Source organism: Lepisosteus platostomus, chromosome 19 (assembly GCF_059453375.1).
Source record: "Lepisosteus platostomus isolate fLepPlt1 chromosome 19, fLepPlt1.hap1, whole genome shotgun sequence".
Lineage (NCBI taxonomy): Eukaryota > Metazoa > Chordata > Actinopteri > Semionotiformes > Lepisosteidae > Lepisosteus > Lepisosteus platostomus.
Genome location: NC_142629.1, coordinates 8,569,085 through 8,586,288, shown reverse-complemented (window position 1 = coordinate 8,586,288; position 17,204 = coordinate 8,569,085). Strand labels below are relative to the sequence as shown.

The following is a 17,204-nucleotide window of genomic DNA, read 5'->3' as shown; positions in this document are numbered from 1 at the left end:
CTGGTCCCTTACCAATCCTATACAGAGGGGACGTACCCTATACTCCCTAAATCACTGGTTAGATACTTGGTGTGCATCCAATAGAATAACCTTTATTAATAATTGGGACATTTTTTGGGAAAGGCCTGGCTTTTATAAACGGGATGGTTTCTACCTTAACCAGAGGGGATCATTACTCCAATCCCAAAATATAGCAGACAAATTGCTTGCTTGACTACTAAGAGCACCTCCCAGGCCTCAGCCATGTGATCTTAAATCGCGTGCTGTCTTTACTCCCACCTCTAGTTCACCTCCAGAACCAACCCAGGTTCTCTACCACACGGCATCCCATCAATCACATTAGTATTCAGAACAAAATATGAGTGTGAATAGACAGAGTACTGCAACTATCACTCCACCTAGATTAGAATTCAGATGTTCCTTTAGGGGCTGTTGTGTTGACAATTTAATCTCCATTCCACTGGTAAACCTAAATCAGTTAAAACATGAAACTACCAAAAAATGCTCACTGTTAAATGTTTGCTCTGAAGAATCTAGAATAAATGCTTTTAACAATTTATCTCCTAAAGGTCAAGCTGCATATTCTTTGCCTGTCAGCAGGAAACGTATAGCAACTGCTGTCCGTTCATGATTTCACATAACTTCTATATGGAACTTGTAACATCCTGTTTTGTGAATGCTGAGTTCTGGCAAAGTGCCATATAAGGAGGTCTTTTCTGTTAGACCAAAATAAGAACGGAAAGGACTGAGTCGACAGTTAGCAAGTCATATGATGTATGTGCTAATACTTTTTGTTACACTGTATAAAAAGACTAACTTTATATCCGTTCGGGGAGACTGGCTTTGGTAAGCTACTCTCCTGCTTGCAAGCGTAATCAATGACTCTTCTTTCACCAACATCAGGACTCTGTCATTTTAAATGACACTACAATTTGGCACTGCGGGCAGGGTACTCCCAGCTTAGGGGACTCCGTCTGGCGGTGGAGGGGAAAAGTTAGGCTCCACTCTCAAAGGAGGTAAGGACTCCTCTTTTATTAAAAGTCCCTTCTCCTCTCCACAACACTGAAAAGTATTTCTCCGATGCTTCCCCGAGTACGGTAAAGAACAGAAGGTCTGGGGTTGTGAGAAAAGAGTCGTTTAGTAGAGTGAGGTGTGGGGCTGCGCGGTAAAGCCAGGATTTCAGTGGTTCGTGTGTGTTTTGCCTATCGGGTTGAGATAGAAGAATTGGTGGGATAGCGTTCTGCCTATGCGGTGTGGGGCTGCTCAATAAAGCCAGGACTTCAGTGGTTTGCGTGTGTTTTGCCTATTGGGTTGAGATAGAGGAATTGCTAGGATAGCGTTCTGACCGTGCAGTGTGGGGTTGTGCAGTAAAGCCAGGTCTTCAGTTGCTTGCATAGTTGTTTGTGACTCAGGGTTGAAGAATTGTCTGGGATAGCATTTTGCCCGTTTTGTGTGGTTAACCTAGAGCCAGAGTCCTCTTAGTGGCAGAGACCCATTAAGCCTACTGTATGTCCGCCTGGAATTTCCACCCCTTAAACATTTTGTTATATCTCTGCAGCAGAACATAGCAGGAGCCTGGTTCAGGTCTTAAAGTGAAGCTAACCCCCCTGGCTTTGAGTGTGAACAGTCAAATTTCTTATATTTCTTAATGTCCACTCAGCAGACAAACATATGAAAAAAAACAGCAGGTGGAAATGTTGTTTTGGTCTTCAGAGGTCAGAATTTTCAATTCTAGGCCTGGAAATGTCCTGGGAATGAAAACCTTGTTCTAGGTGACTACTAGCTTGGATAAAAATCTGGGACAAATTGCATACATATTTTATCATCAAATTTGTCGCATCTGATTTCTATTGTTGCGATGGATGTGCATGCATGTAATAAGGAATACAACAATTAAAAAGATATTTATAATAATAATAATAATAATTGCTTACACTTTTATAGCGCTTTTCTGGACACTCCACTCAAAGCGCTTTACAGGTAATGGGGACTCCCCTCCACCACCACCAATGTGCAGCATCCACCTGGATGATGCGACGGCAGCCATAGTGCGCCAGAACGCTCACCACACATCAGCTATCAGTGGGGAGGAGAGCAGAGTAATGAAGCCAATTCACAGAGGGGGATTGTTAGGAGGCCATGATTGATAACAGCCGATGGGGAAATTTGGCCAGGATGCCGGGGTTACACCCCTACTCTTTTCGAGAAACACCCTGGGATTTTTAACGACCACAGAGAGTCAGGACCTCGGTTTTACGTCTCATCCGAAGGACGGCGCCTGTTTACAGTATAGTGTCCCCGTCACTACACTGGGGCATTAGGACCCACATGAGCCACAGGGTGAGCGCCCCCTGCTGGTCCCACTAACACCTTTTCCAGCAGCAACCTTAGTTTTTCCCAGGAGGTCTCCATCCAGGTACTGACCAGGCTCACACCTGCTTAGCTTCAGTGGATTACCAGTTGTGAGTTGCAGGGTGATATGACTGCTGGCCATAAGTATTAACCCCTTTTGTTTTAACAACGTTAATTGGGTGAGGTATTAAATTATCTTGAGAGATCACACTAAATACGTTAACAAAGTACACCGGTGTTCATTTTGAATCCACCTGTGTTCAATTACTTGAGTGCACAATAAATATCACTGACTGTGAGGTTTCACAACTGAAATAGCAGACCAGATCAATCCTTAGCTTCTGTGGGTTGCCAGTTGTGAGTTGCAGGGTGATATGGCTGCTGGCCATATCACCATATATTTGATTTATCGATAAACACTACTGTGTTTCCTTTTTTGTCTTGCTGTTGGATTCCTTTTCCCTAGTTTGCAGAACCAATACTCCTGCAGATAAACTTATAGTCCTTCCACTGAACTATGCTTTGTTTCTTTCAAATCTATCACTACATTTCCTGCAAAACCTACCACTGTGACATTGTGCAAACCATACCCTCATCAGACCAGGGTTTGCAGAATGTACATATCCAGGTATCTGAAAAAATAGCCAGGTATCTGAAAGAAAGGCTTCACATATCAAAGCAATGTTGTGATGGGTCAGTGGGCATGCCTAGTGTGTAAAACCCTTGGTTACAGCATAATGTGTATGGTTGTACAAAAGCTATTGACTTGTGAAGAGCACCCCTCTATCTCCATGTACTTCCTCTCTAATGGTGCTATATTGGAAAAATCATAAAAAATAAGGAAAAGTTTCACAACCCAAAGCAAGGTTGTATAAAGTGAGGGGGTCTGCCTAGTGTATAAAACACTTGGTTGCAGCATTGTGAATGTTATGCTTAAAAAGCTATTGAGTCATTAAGAAGACCCCCTATCCCAGTGTATTGCATGTCTAATGGTGCCATATTAAAAAAAAAAAACATTAAAAATTAAAGAAAAGTTTCACAACCCAAATCAAGGTTGCATAAAGTGAGGGGGTCTGCCTAGTGTGTAAAACACTTGGTTCCAGCATTGCGAATGTTGTGCTTGAAAAGCTATTGACTCGTGAATAGCACCCCTCTATCCCCATGTACCGTCTCTCTAATGGTGCCATATTGAAAAAATCATTTAAAAAAATAAAACAGGTTTCACAAGGCTTGGAAAGGTCAGAGGACCTGCTTAGTGTGTAAACACTTACTTGCAGCACTGTGGGTGCTGTGGTTTAAATGCTACTGGGTCGTGAACAGCATCCCCCTATCCCAGTGCATAGTGCCACATTCAATAAAACCATGAGAAAAAGAGAAGTTGTCAGTCTTCTGTGTAAAAAATCATGGACATCATGATTTGAACATCATGGGTGCTGTTTCTAAAAAAATGTTGAGTAAAGAATAGGAATTTTCCTGCTGAATGAAAACAGGAAATAAAGAAAGGGTTTCAGAAATAAAACAAAGCTTTATTCCCCAGCTTACAGTCTGGGTTATTGGAGACTGTGCTTTTCTGCTTCCTATGGTCATATACGTGTTTTTCGCATGAAACTCTATTGAGCAGTATTTCTCGCGTTATGAACGTATGTATGTATACAGTGGTCCCCCAGTGTTCCAGATGGTGCGTAATTGCGCATCAATCAAAACCCTGAGTGTCAGAAAAGAATAAGTAGCTCACTGATACGTTTATGGAGGGGTTGTGAAAATTTTCAAGTCGTGTTTTTTAAAATGCATTTGGTTTAAAGGCTTTCTGTGTTTCCCTTGCAAGGATATGGACACAAGAATATTCGTGCGTGGTAAAAAAAAATGTCATAAAAACGACAACGGGAAGGCTGAGAAAACATTCACAATGTGCTTTATACACAAAGCAACTCTAGGAGGTTTTGTAAAAACGCTACAGGCGAAAAATCGTTTTTGAATTTCAAGCTAGCTTTAACCCCGGTGTTTCAGACTGGGTATTGGAGAAAAAGAAGTTAAAAGATGTAGAAGAAAAGCTGAAAATGAAATATGGTCTGTCTGATGGAACATGGACAGAACCAGGATGAAACAGTCAAATAGGATCAGGTGCAAAGGCAGAAGTTTAACAAATAATGAACTGAAATGAAACAAAGTTATATATGCAGAAAAAGCAAAAAGCAAAAGAAGAAATAGAACGCCTTAAGAGAGAATCTGGGAGAAAGGTGGGAATTAGTGTGGAGATTTTTTAAAGAGCATTACCCACCGAAAACAGATGGGAGAAAAGTAACAGCATGTCAGCAGAAGGAAACTGAGGATGTTTCAGATTTTACAGAAAGGGTTATAACTTTATGGATAGTATACTCGGGGTTAGCCAATGAAAAGGAAGTGAATGAAGATACTTCCACAGTAATACAACAAATTTACTGGAGTGGATTAAAGCCTGATGTTGCCAAGAATGTACAACTATGCTTTCCTGATATTACGGATGCAAAAGTGTGAGCGCTGCAAACGGGAGGTAAAAAGACTCCCAAGGAGGAGAAAAAGGAACCAACAGTTTGTCGCAATTATAGTGCAACATCAAAATTATACCCAGATATAAGACCCCTTCATGGAAATAATGAGGACTGGGATAAATATCCTGATTGAGCATATCCAGATGGAGGGTGTGTTGACTAGCCCTTTGGGGAAAAGGGGATAAAACCCCAAGATAAAACTACTAATAAGTTGGTGTGCAGTTACTGTAAAATGAACAGGGCATTTCGGGGAAAATTGTAAGAAATAGAATTGATTTCACAGTTAAAGAACATGTCAGAAGCTGAAACAAGAGCCTTGTGTGAAATAATAGATTTAAAAGATAAGAAACCCCTTTGTTGCCTCCCTAAATTGATCTCTGGATTTAAATAAAAGAGCAATACAGTGTAATCAGTACAGCAATCTTACAGTGTACAGTAAATGGTGTCCAGGTTACCCTACTGGGGGACACAGGAGCACAGTTGTCCTGTTTATTGACTAAAACAGCAAAAAGATGTGATATAAAGATTTCTAAGGGGTGGCAGGAGACTACAGGAGTAGGGGGGCATGGGTTGTGTTTAAAGGAGATACAAGCTGTCACAATAAGCTTGGAAAAAGATGTACAGTTTCAACTACAGACGTGGGTGGGGGACACACCAGACCTATTGGGTTCAGATGCCCTGCAGCATTTATAAGGAATTACTGTATAAGATATCATTTATGTGAACTACCTCAATAAAGCTCTGTGGTATTGTGATTGTTTTACGTGGCGAAGGAATCCATAAGGCTGGGCTACTCCAAGTATTAGATCTCCTGATGAGAAAAAAGGTATATAATAAAGGCAACTACATAATAAAGGCAGGGTGAATTCCTTCTCAGAATGAGTTCGCCTGGTGACGAATTGGCTTAAGGAGGGTAGTGCAGTCTAAAGACAAAATTGCCTTGCCCCCTCCAGCAGAAACCATTTTTAATGATTTGAACAAAGCTTTCTTGCAGGCACTGGCCCTGGGCTGGGTTCCCTCAGACGGATCATCTGTATGTAATCTGTATGTAAGTGAAAGAAATGGGATGTGAGTGTCACGAATTTTGGAAAGGACGAACTGTGGAATGTCAGGAGAGCAAAAAGACCCTATGCGTACCGGCGAGACGGGGGTTAGCCCAGGCTCAGCTGTTCAGGGAATGCCGTATAGAAACCTATGCCCTCAGGTAGCAGACGTGGGGCGACCTGGTGCTAGGCGGGTCTCAGGACATCCGGACATCAATGCTGAGCCAAGGCAGACTGAAAGACCCAGAAATATATAGCCCCAGAGAGAGAGAAACACCGGAAGGACAGCAAAGAACGGGAAATGAGAGACAGGACAGAGAAGGAGTGCCCACTGGCTGCAGAGGTCGTGACAGTGAACTGCTGTGCTGGCGCAGGAGCATGGAGGTACAGTAGGCATCGTCTGGTGGGTTATTATTCAGGACCCCTCAATGCGGTGGCCAAGGGGCCTTGTTTATGTGTTGTGCAGTCTACCTGCCTGGCTGTATAAACTGTGAATAATCTGGTGTTGAACCAGCAGACCGAATGAAAAGAATTAATTGAAACTTGTAAATATGCTAAATGGAAAACTAGCAGTTTGTACAGATTCTATCTACATGTGGTGTATGCCACAATTTTGGATGGCTGTGGAGGAATAGGAATTTCTTCACCATGGCAGGGACTCCACTTAAGAATGCTGGGTTTGTCTCTGAATTGTTAGAAGCTTGGCAGCTGCTGACTGAAGTAGCTGTGGTTACAGTAAGTGTAAGTGACATAATAAAGAAATGTTTCCAGTAATTCGGGGGAACAACTTTGCAGATGCAACTGCCAGGCGAGCAGCCCTGGGAGAGCAGGTCTGAGACCCCTGTGAAACCTCTGTTGGTGCAAAGGGGACAGCCACAGGATATTCAGGCTGAGGCCTCTAAAACAGAGAAATGGAGATGGTTAGAAAAGAAAGTGGAGCTGCTGCATGATGATGGGATGTGGTGCTGCCAGCACACCAGATGCCCTGCATGCCCTCACAGCTTAATGTCCCTTGTAGCCCGACAAATGCATTCTGTTGGAGTCCCAGGTGTGAGTCAAATGGTGTGCCGGTTTTCCCAAAACTGGGTGGGGGTGGGGACCGGGTTTGAGCAGTAGCAACCAATGTGGTATCTCAATGTGATGCTTGTCAAAGGTACAGGTGTTATAGCTCAAAAGGCCTGCTCCTAAGGGACCTTACATGTCCTGGCAAATTGGCTATTGAAGCTTGCAGTTATGTAAAGGGAAACCTGGGCTCTTATAATGATGGTGGATCTTTTTTCCCAGTGGGTTGAGGCCACTGCCTCTGTGATTGCCAAATACTTGAAGCCCTCAGTGGGGACTGCCCTGCCACTTGTATTATGAAAAAAGGACACACTTCACAGGGGCGGTGTGTCAGGCTGTGGCTGTGTTGTTTGGGGTGAGATGGGACCTTCATTGCCCCCATCACCCTCAGTCTACAGGAACAGTGGAAAGAAGGAACAGACTCTGAAGTATCAACAAAACATCAGACTGAAGGAACACCGTGGGTAGATGCCCTGCCTGCAGTTCTGTGTAGCCTTTGGGCTGGATCAAACAGAACCTGTTTGATTTCATCACGGGCCAACCAATGAAACTACCTGGAGTGCCAAATTTGGCTTATGGACAGTTGAATTTGCTATCTAATTCTCTATTGTAGTATTGTAGATTGTTAATTGGGGCTGGTGAATAGGTGCTAGATGCTTGGGGTCCTCCAGTAGAGGGAAGACGCGACATTGGTATCTGGCGAGTGGGTGTGGGTAAAGAAGATCCCCTGCCAGATGTTGCAACTCCGCTGAGGAGAGACCATATCAAGTGCTACTGACTACCAACTCTGTCATCCAAATGACAGGATGAGATCTCTGGATCTACGCATCACACTGCCACCGAGCCACTGCACCAGAGACTGAGTGAAGAGAAATAATTATGTTGTTACTGTTTCTGTGTCTGTTGGGCTTCCTGAAGGGGGGCACTGCCTGTTAAGCATAAAGAGAGTTACTCTAATGGGGAATATGGAATCAATACCTTCTTGGTGTTGTCATATCAGCCACAAATAATAATCAAAGTTCATGTTGGGTTTGTATTGCTATACAAGATGCTCATAGGAGTAATACCCTTTAATAGAGGTGATTATTTAGGTTTATTGGCATGGGTAAATAGTTTTGCTTTTAGTCTGAGTGTGACTCAAATGTATTAGAATGGAACTAACCGTATGCTTTCCGCTATAATCACAGGTTTTAGGCCATCATCTATTAGGGTGATAAGCAGTTGTATGTAGTACTCATATTCCAGACAATTCTGAACATATCACGGACTTAGCACAGTACATCCATGATGTAGGACAAAATAATCCCGATGATTGGGGAGTGGGAAAGTGGCAGCAGTCTGTGTTTGGAGCCTGGGGAGGATCACTGGTACAACATATCTTCATGGTCTAATGCTATTAAGCATTTTTATTTTATGTATTCACTGTCTTAAAGCTGTAACTAACTCTGTTATTATAATTCAATATAATCATGATGAGGACAAAAATCTCATTGTTTAGAACATTATTGGTGTCGATTCAATATGTTCTAAGGAGGGAGTGAAGAATCTAGAATAAATGCTTTAAACAATTTATCTCCTAAAGGTCAAGCTGCATATTCTTTGCCTGTCAGCAGGAAATGCATAGTAACTGCTGTCCGTTCATGATTTCACATAACATCTATGTGGAACTTATAACATCCTGTTTTGTGAATGCTAAGTTCTGGCAAAGTGCCATATAAGGAGGTCTTTTCTGTGAAACCAGCATAAGAACAGAAAGGTCCAAGTCGACAGTTAGCAAGGCATATGATGTATGTGCTAATACTTTGTTACACTGTATAAAAAGACTAATTTTATAACCCTTCGGGGAGACTGGCTTTGGTAAGCTACTCTCCCGCTTGCAAGCGTAATCAATGACTCTTCTTTCACCAACATCAGGACTCTGTCATTTTAAATGACACTACAATTTGGCACTGCGGGCAGGGTACTCCCAGCTTAGGGGACTCCGTCTGGCGGTGGAGGGGAAAAGTTAGGCTCCACTCTCAAAGGAGGTAAGGACTCCTCTTTTATTAAAAGTCCCTTCTCCTCTCCACAACACTGAACAAGCATAATAAATGACTCTTCTTTCACCAACATCAGGACTCTGTCATTTTATATAACACTACAGCTCACTAGGCAACAAATCAGTTCTGGTTAATGATATGGCGATTGACACCAACTTTGACCTGTGCCTACTAACACAAACCTAGTTTAGACCCACTGACACTATTTCTTTAGTTAAAGCCTCACTTAATGGCTATACTTTTTACAGAAAGCTCATTGCTCAGGGCGTGGAGGTGGCTTAGCAGCCATCTTCAGAGAGTCTCTGAGAATTGAATTAAAAATTCATGACTTTCACATATTTGAAGCAATGCTTCTTAAAATTGCACCCAAATATCTCATTTTGTATTTCTTTAAAAAAAATTGTTTGCCCAGCCTAACAGTATTGTTGTTATTGTTTTTATCCTGTAAAGCGCTTTGAGGAGCCACCTTTAAAGGCGCCATATACAATAAAGTTCCTTATTATTACTATTGTTCATTTGCTGGACAGAGGTGAACATTATTACGCAGAAGACAAAGATAGCGATTTACGTTGCATTGTGCATTGTGCTGCTGTTATACAGTTTTAAATAATTAAAAGTCTAAACAGTATCAGCTTTATTTATGGGTTTTAAATAAAGGCGATTTAAACGCGATTTAAATCAATATAAATGTTTATATTGTAACGCATAGGTGACTATTCATTGTTATTAAAATGACTTAAATTCGATCATGTTGTGATATTTAGAAATATAAATTTGTTTGGTGCGAGTGAAATTTAATTTAATCTCTGAGCCAGGGAAATTCTTGTGTTGCGGTACATGAATATAATTATATCGTTATTAATTTCTTTAGATATGCGATTCCATATTATATTCCCTTTTAATCAAATTCTAAAAGTATGCTTGTTGACTCCGGTATCACGTTAGTTAAAGACTTCGATGCTTAAAATGTTTAGGGAGAAATGGAATACTGGTGTGTATGTTTTCTTTAAAGTACCGAGACCAGCCATATACTGTATGTTTATGTTCCAAAATTAATATCGTTTATGGCCTTCACACGTGTTACAGTATGCTCCTATTCTTTTTATGCTCAGCTACTAAGATTTCCCTTCAGTGGTAAAATTCTATATAAATATTCAATACTTAAACGGGCACAGTAAAGACATTAAATATACATATACATACTGTATACAGTTCAGTTTGCATACAGTAATATGTTTATGTTCCTAAATCAATCTCTTTTATGAGCATGTGAAAGGCATGGTGAATCAGAGATTCTCAAAAATTACTGTACTTTGCATGATTGGAAACAAATGCGTGATTGCGAAATGCTGTGGTGTTACTTTTACAAAGATGGTCAATGAAAAAAAGAATGTGGACCAGGGCAATACGTTGAGTTTACAGCTTGTCCAAGGTCACTCATTATTAATACTATTAGTAATATCTTCATTAAAGACTTTGATGGCGACAGCTCAAACATGAGAGGTTGAGCTTTATTAGCTCCCACCTTGCGTAAATTCCGGATACTATTATTTTAATTGCGGTACTATAGGAGAATTTACGGTAACTCGCGGTAGACTGCGTAAAGCGCACCGCAAAATAATGCGGTATCGCCCACTTGTTTTGAATGGCTGCATCTGTACATACATTCTTTTAGTGTACAGACCCCCAGGACAATATGCATTGTTTCTTGCCTAATTTGGTGAACTGCTTTCTGATTTAGTTTTTAATTTAGACAAATTTGTAATATTAGGCAAGTTTAACATACAGTACATATGGACAGCTCAGGTGGGTAGCTGCACCAGCATGCATAGGCTGCAAAGGAACAAGTAATAGGTGAAGAAAGAGAAGAAAGAAAACAATGTTTCGTCGGTGGAGCCTTCTTCATGTGTGAGAAAGACAGAGCAGTAAGCAAAGGTAATGTAGCGGGAGAACAAAGGCTGGTAGAGAGGAGGAACGAGGGGCGGGAGTAGCTGACAGAAAGATGGCAAAAGAGAGGCCAATCAGGGGGTGTGAAATCAGGATAGGTGAAGAGAGGTGTGAAATGAAACCTACAATGAATAGAGAGAATTTAGAAGAAAAGTAGTCTGTCATTAAGAGAAGGGGGAAGGTGTGATCCTAGCTGCAGGATAATTTTAGTTTCTGTAGAGTTTCTGATGTACTGTATGAGTTCAGAAACCCATCTTTGAGAACACAGATGGAGAGATTAGCACGATCATTGCCATCAGAGGTGAAATGAGAAACAATGGGCTTGGAGAGATCTTTAATCTTCACAGCCCTAACATGTTCTCTGAAGCGGTCTCCTTCCCATTTCTCCAATGTAGATGGCTGGGCATTTACTGCAAGAGATACAGTAAATAAGGTTGCTAGAGGAACAAGATGCCATCTTCTGGCTGATCCTGAATTTTCCTGAGGGGCCTTGAATGAGTGTTGTGTTAGATATGTACTTGCAGGTGAAACAGCGACCTCTGTTGCAAGGGAAAGTGCCTGGTGTGGATAAGGTTATGCAGATTAGGTGGTCAGTGATATGAGATGATGGGGCAGTTAGAAAAGAGGGCCCCAATGGAGGGATCATCCTGTACGATGGAAAAGTTATCGTTAATAGTCCTGGGGATAGGAAGTGTGTTGGGGTGGTAGGGAAGCACCAAAGGAATGCAATTGTTACAGCGGGAGTTCCTGATTGAGTTGATGGTTGATGGTGTTTTTGGCTCGAGCAAGGGCCCTGTCAATAACACTGCTAGGGTATCCTCTGTTGATGAAAAAGGAGTACATTTTGAGGGCTTGGTTCTGGAAATTGATGTTGTCACTGTATAATTGTCGTAGCCGAAGGAACTGTGAAAAAGGGAGAGAGTTTTTAGTGTTTTTGGCGTGAAATTAGCTTTACAGGAGAGAGCTGTGTGAATCCGGAGGTTTGTAATAGACCAAAGTAGAGAGTCGGGGGTAGTTAATGGAGAAGTTGATGTCTAGAAACAGAATAGTAGTGGAAGATATGTTAACTGTATATTTGAGGGACGTGTGGAAGTTGGTGAAATGATGCAGAAAATGCTCAAGCTGGTCGTTAGAGGATGTGGCGGCACTGTCATCAATGTCGACTGGATAGAAGAACGCTGATTCGCTTCCTATACTGGATATGTTCCTGACCCCTACAAGCGATACATTGATGACCTAATGACAACTCGTCTATTATCACTTTAGTTCATTGCATTAATGAGGTAAAAAACGTGGATGTATGAAAACGTTTTGTTACTCAACTCTGAGGTTCTGTTGTTTGGAAGGAACAATACTGGCTGGACTACGTAGTTCAGGTGGGTAGCTGTGCCAGCATGCATAGGCTGCAAAGGAACAAGTAATAGGTTTATTCCCTGCTGAAAAGACGAAAGAAAACAAGCCTTCTTCAGCCTTCTTCAAGCTTCTTACACACCTGAAGAAGGCTCCATGGCTGAAACGTTGCTTTCTTTCGTCTTTTCAGCAGGGAATAAACCTATTACTTGTTCCTGATAGGGCTACTATAACTTCAGCACTTAACTCAGAAGATTTAAAAGTTTGCCTCAAAGACTCAGCATATAACCTAGGTGTCATATTAGACACAAGGCTCTCATTTAACTCTCATGTTAATACAGTATCAAAAACATGCTTCCTACAGCTAAGAAATATTGCAAAACTAAGGCAGTGTCTCTCCACTCAAGACACTGCTCTTGTATAAGTAAAACATGCTCTTGTATAAAGCAGATTAGACTACTGCAATGTCCTTCTATCAGGAAGCACCCATCACTCTTTCAACACCTTACAGAAAATTCACAACGCAGCAGCTAGAATTGTTACTAGGAGCAGAACGTACGACCACACAAACCCCATACTTAGCTCTCTTCAGTGTTTACTGTCAGGTACAGGGCGGACTTCAAAATCCTTCTACTCACTTATAAGGCTCTCAGAGGTCAGGCACCTGTCTATCTAATGGAACATATTAATGTATACCATTCAAGTCGCCCACTTAGATAATAGAATGCAGGTCTTCTTCATATTCCACGAATTAATTAAAAAACAGTTAGTTAAGCCTTTATTTACAGGGCCCCTAGCTTATGGAACAGTCTCCCACCCCATATTCAGGATGCCGAGTCAATCTCAGTATTCAAATCCAGACTGAAGACCTATTACTTCAGCCTAGCCTACACACACCTTACATTATAGCCTGCTGCAACCATGGGTGCTGGTGCTGCTGTACATGCTATTGTGTGTCTCTATGTTGGCCCACCAGGTAGATACATCTGTTCTAAATAAACTATCATATTCTCCTCCCCACCTGTCCAGATGGCACCCGGGCTGGTCACCATCTGAGTTGGATACTGCATCACTGCCATGGATCCAAGAGGGACATTGTGAATAAAGCGATCATTTAGGAGGATTGTTCTGGTCTACAGGGATCTGCATGGAGTACTGACATACAGAAAACGTGATGGATGTATTAATTCATCCCCCTTATTCATTTATTCCTTTTTTTGATTGTATAATGTTAGCATGCCCAAAGGGGTTGGGCAGCCAGTTGACTTTGGACCATTAGAGTTTTTTTTTTCCTCCTTACTAAGGAGTTTTTGGTTCCTCCCCTCAGTTGTCTTCTGGTATTTTCAGTATTCACAACATGTATGGCCATTTGCATTGTTAAGCGCCTTGGGGCAACCTTGTTGTGAAAGGCACTATATAAAAATAAATTTAATAAAGATAGATTTATGCATAAATGTACCATGATTCTAGAGTGTGAAGAAAACACATTGTAGAGAAGCCCAAAAGATGCTTAAAAATGCTTCATGCATCAGCCAAATACAATTAAAGACATTTAATTACAATATTACATAAAGCCATGGGTTGCAGAAAAGAAATTCATGCCTTCTTAAGGGATACACATTGGACAATCTTGTTACAGCTTGTGCACAAGAACGAGAAAAAGGCTGCCCATTTATCAACCTTGACAGTAATTCTAATGTTGAAACCAAGGTGAAGGCTGTAACATGACAGCACACTTCCCAGTTTATTGAAGTACCTGCTCTTGCAGTTTTCAGTTCCTGCTGTGTTCTTCTTAAATGAAACTATGACAGATAAGTTTACACTTTTAGTAATTTTGGGCCTTTCTGCAATGGAAAGTTAAATTAATAGTTATCCTGTCACACCTCTACCCCCTTTGATACAGCATTCCTGTATCTCCTCTTCACCATCAGAAATAAAAATACCACCCGCATAGCTTTGTACATGACAAAATAAGAAATTACCAACAGCAGACCAACATTCAGATGACCTCAAACGGAAGGAGTCCCATCAGTAATACCTGAAATGAGTGCCACACAGAGGTCAAAATGTTTATTACAGCATTCTAGATGGCCAAGATTCTCTTAACCAGATGTGTACAGGATGCACAAAGCTTGTGATCCTCTCCATTATTTAGAATAACTAGAGTAATTTATTCCATTTCAAACCAACTTACAATTACATTTGTGAATCCCAGCATCACTTCCAACTGATTATAAATACAGGTGCAACTCCAGATTGAAACTGATTGGCTGCTGTCACGATTGACCCCCTAAGCAAACAGGAAGATGAACCCTATGCGGTACCTTAGGGGGTTTAGAGATGAGGAGGTAGTTTCCTAAAGGAATGAGGGCTAGATGGGAGTCAGGAGCCAAGTCAAGTTCTGTGGTTCACAACTACAGGTTGGCAAGAAGAAGGGTTAGGCAGAGATATAGTCAAAAAGCAAGATCTGTGATTTGAAAGGTGTAGGTTGACAAGAAGGCTTCCTATCCAGAGAAGGGCAAAACAGTAGACATACTCAAAGGGGAAGCTCCAAGGTTCATAACAAGAAGAGAGTAGCTTCCAAAAACAAAAGCAAGGTAGGAGCTCTGAAGAACAACCAATACCAGGCAAAGAGTAGAGCGTTCTGGAGGGTTTAAGTATTGTGCGAAGAAGAAGGTCCGCTGATTGATGGAGTGTAGTGGTTGGCTGATTGGCAGGAGCAGTGTCGTTTGGCAGAAGTGCTCAGGGCTGGAATGTAATTAGTGCGAGTGCGCTTCCGTGTGAGAATGTGGTAGGGAGCGGGCATGACAGCTGCAAAGATCATTTCCAAAACCCATTCAGGACTGCCAGTGGAAGAAACATTCTGCAAACGGTGACATCAATTTGTGAAAGGTAAGTGGGTTAAGACTTAATTTTATTGTTTTTTACAGCACTGGAGCACTGTTTTGATCATTGTTGAAATGAAATTCTGAAAGAGTATATTATATGTAATATTGTATCTGTATTGTAATAGAAATAATGTATTTGTTTTCCAGATGGCATGCAGTTGGCAACACATTAGAATGTTCACAAAGGAGGGGACCAATCAGCCCACCTTGCTCATTTGATTTTTAGTAGCAAGTTTAAGAGCCTCTTTCAGCTGTCAACATGGGTAGTTCTTCACTCACAAATGCATTTCCCTGTAGTTTTCATTTGTGTCCTCGGGTTCATGTTTCAGTCTTGAAATTGAAGTCCATTGCATTGACCCTGAGAATTTAGAATAGTTGGATCAGATCCCTTAATAGTCTCTTTTCAAGACTTATAAATTCAGTTCTGTTAGCCTGACAATGTAGGGCATTCTTTTCAGCCTGAGACACTATCTGATTAGACTGATTCCAGAGCAGCATTACATTCTTTGTGATTTAGTGTTCTGTAATTTTACACAAAATTCTAAATAAAGTCTTACTAGTCCATTGTACAGTTTTAACATAGTGTTATTTTATTTAAATTTTTATTTTAACTATGTACCTAACATTTTGTTTGTCTTTTTGTTGCTTCGCCAAAGAGCCTAGATAGATCATGTGAATGATGTGACGACAGTAAACACCAAATTCATAATATTCATAATAGTGTCATAAGTACACTATTCAAACTCAGCATTTGACATTTTATATTTTAATTTTTGGTATCTGCAAGCAACACCCTGAACCTGTCTACATTAAATTATATCGGCCAGATGTTATCCCGGTTCTGAATTTGATCTACATGTTTTTGACTTTCTTCAGTGTTAAGAAATCCTCTTAATTTGGTATTATCTACAAACCTGACTAGTTCAGTGACTAATCCAGAATCTATATCATTGATATAAATTAAAAAAGAACAGTAATGCTAATCCAAATCCCTGACATACAGCACTAATTACACCAATCTAAGCATTCAACCCTTATCTGTTCTTTCTGTTACGTGCTCATTAACACATTCTTAATCCACTTACTGTGCATACATTAGCTTGAATGCCTGCTACCTACAATTTAAGAAATAATATTGTGCGAGAAACATCATCAATAATTTTCTGAAATCTAAATATGCTATGCCATATGCTCTCTTTCTATCCATTAATTATGTAATTATGTACTGCATATTGCTTAAAGAACTGTAATAAACAAGACCTAATTTTTGACTACCCCATAAAGTCATTGTCATACAGATGATCTTCTAATTTAGTGCTAATTGTTGTTTCCCTAACCTTGCATGTAATAGGAATATGACTGGTCTGCAGTTACTTGATTCAGGTGTGCCACATTTTTTGGATTCATGGTACATTTGCAGTTTTCCTAGTTTAGGGTAGTTACTCATTCCAATATTTCTTTTCACCATTCTTCTAATATTCTTTTTAACCTCTTCTGTTGATTATTTTTTTAATATAACTGGATCCGTTGTTTTTTTAACACTTCAAACACTGCTTTCTATATTTTTCTTCATTTATTTTTTTCAGTTATGTGGGTGACTATTTTTTTACTTGTTTTTTCTCATTTTATGCTTTAATCAGAATATCTGACTCATCCTTTCATAGTCTACTTTGCTGTAATTGTAAACGTTTCTGTTGTACTGTGCTGTTTCAAGGTATACTTCAGTTTCACGTCACTCAAAAGCTGTAACGACAAAGTTCTTCCGGACCCTATGCGGACGACACAATCCGAAGAAGTGAGGAAACACTGGGGAAAAGTCATGCAGGAATACGGGGATGAAAACAGGGGGCTTGTCCATACAGTACTGGTGATCTGGGGAGGTGTGGCCGAGGCAAACAATCCTAGAAAAAGTCCAAAGGAGAATCCCAATGAAAGCAAAAGTCCATGGTGGGGTGATCCATCCAAAACAAGAGATTAAAAACAGGTGCCGGGTCA

At 40.8% G+C, this 17,204-nt stretch overlaps 1 long non-coding RNA gene across 1 annotated transcript; it reads left to right on the top strand.

The window, feature by feature from the left end:
* Positions 1–3,733: 3,733 nt before the first annotated feature.
* On the top strand, positions 3,734–16,475 carry LOC148645073 (uncharacterized). The gene is made up of 3 exons (XR_015928369.1): positions 3,734–9,012; positions 13,351–15,213; positions 15,357–16,475. It is a non-coding gene; the product is annotated as an uncharacterized LOC148645073 (long non-coding RNA).
* Positions 16,476–17,204: the final 729 nt, after the last annotated feature.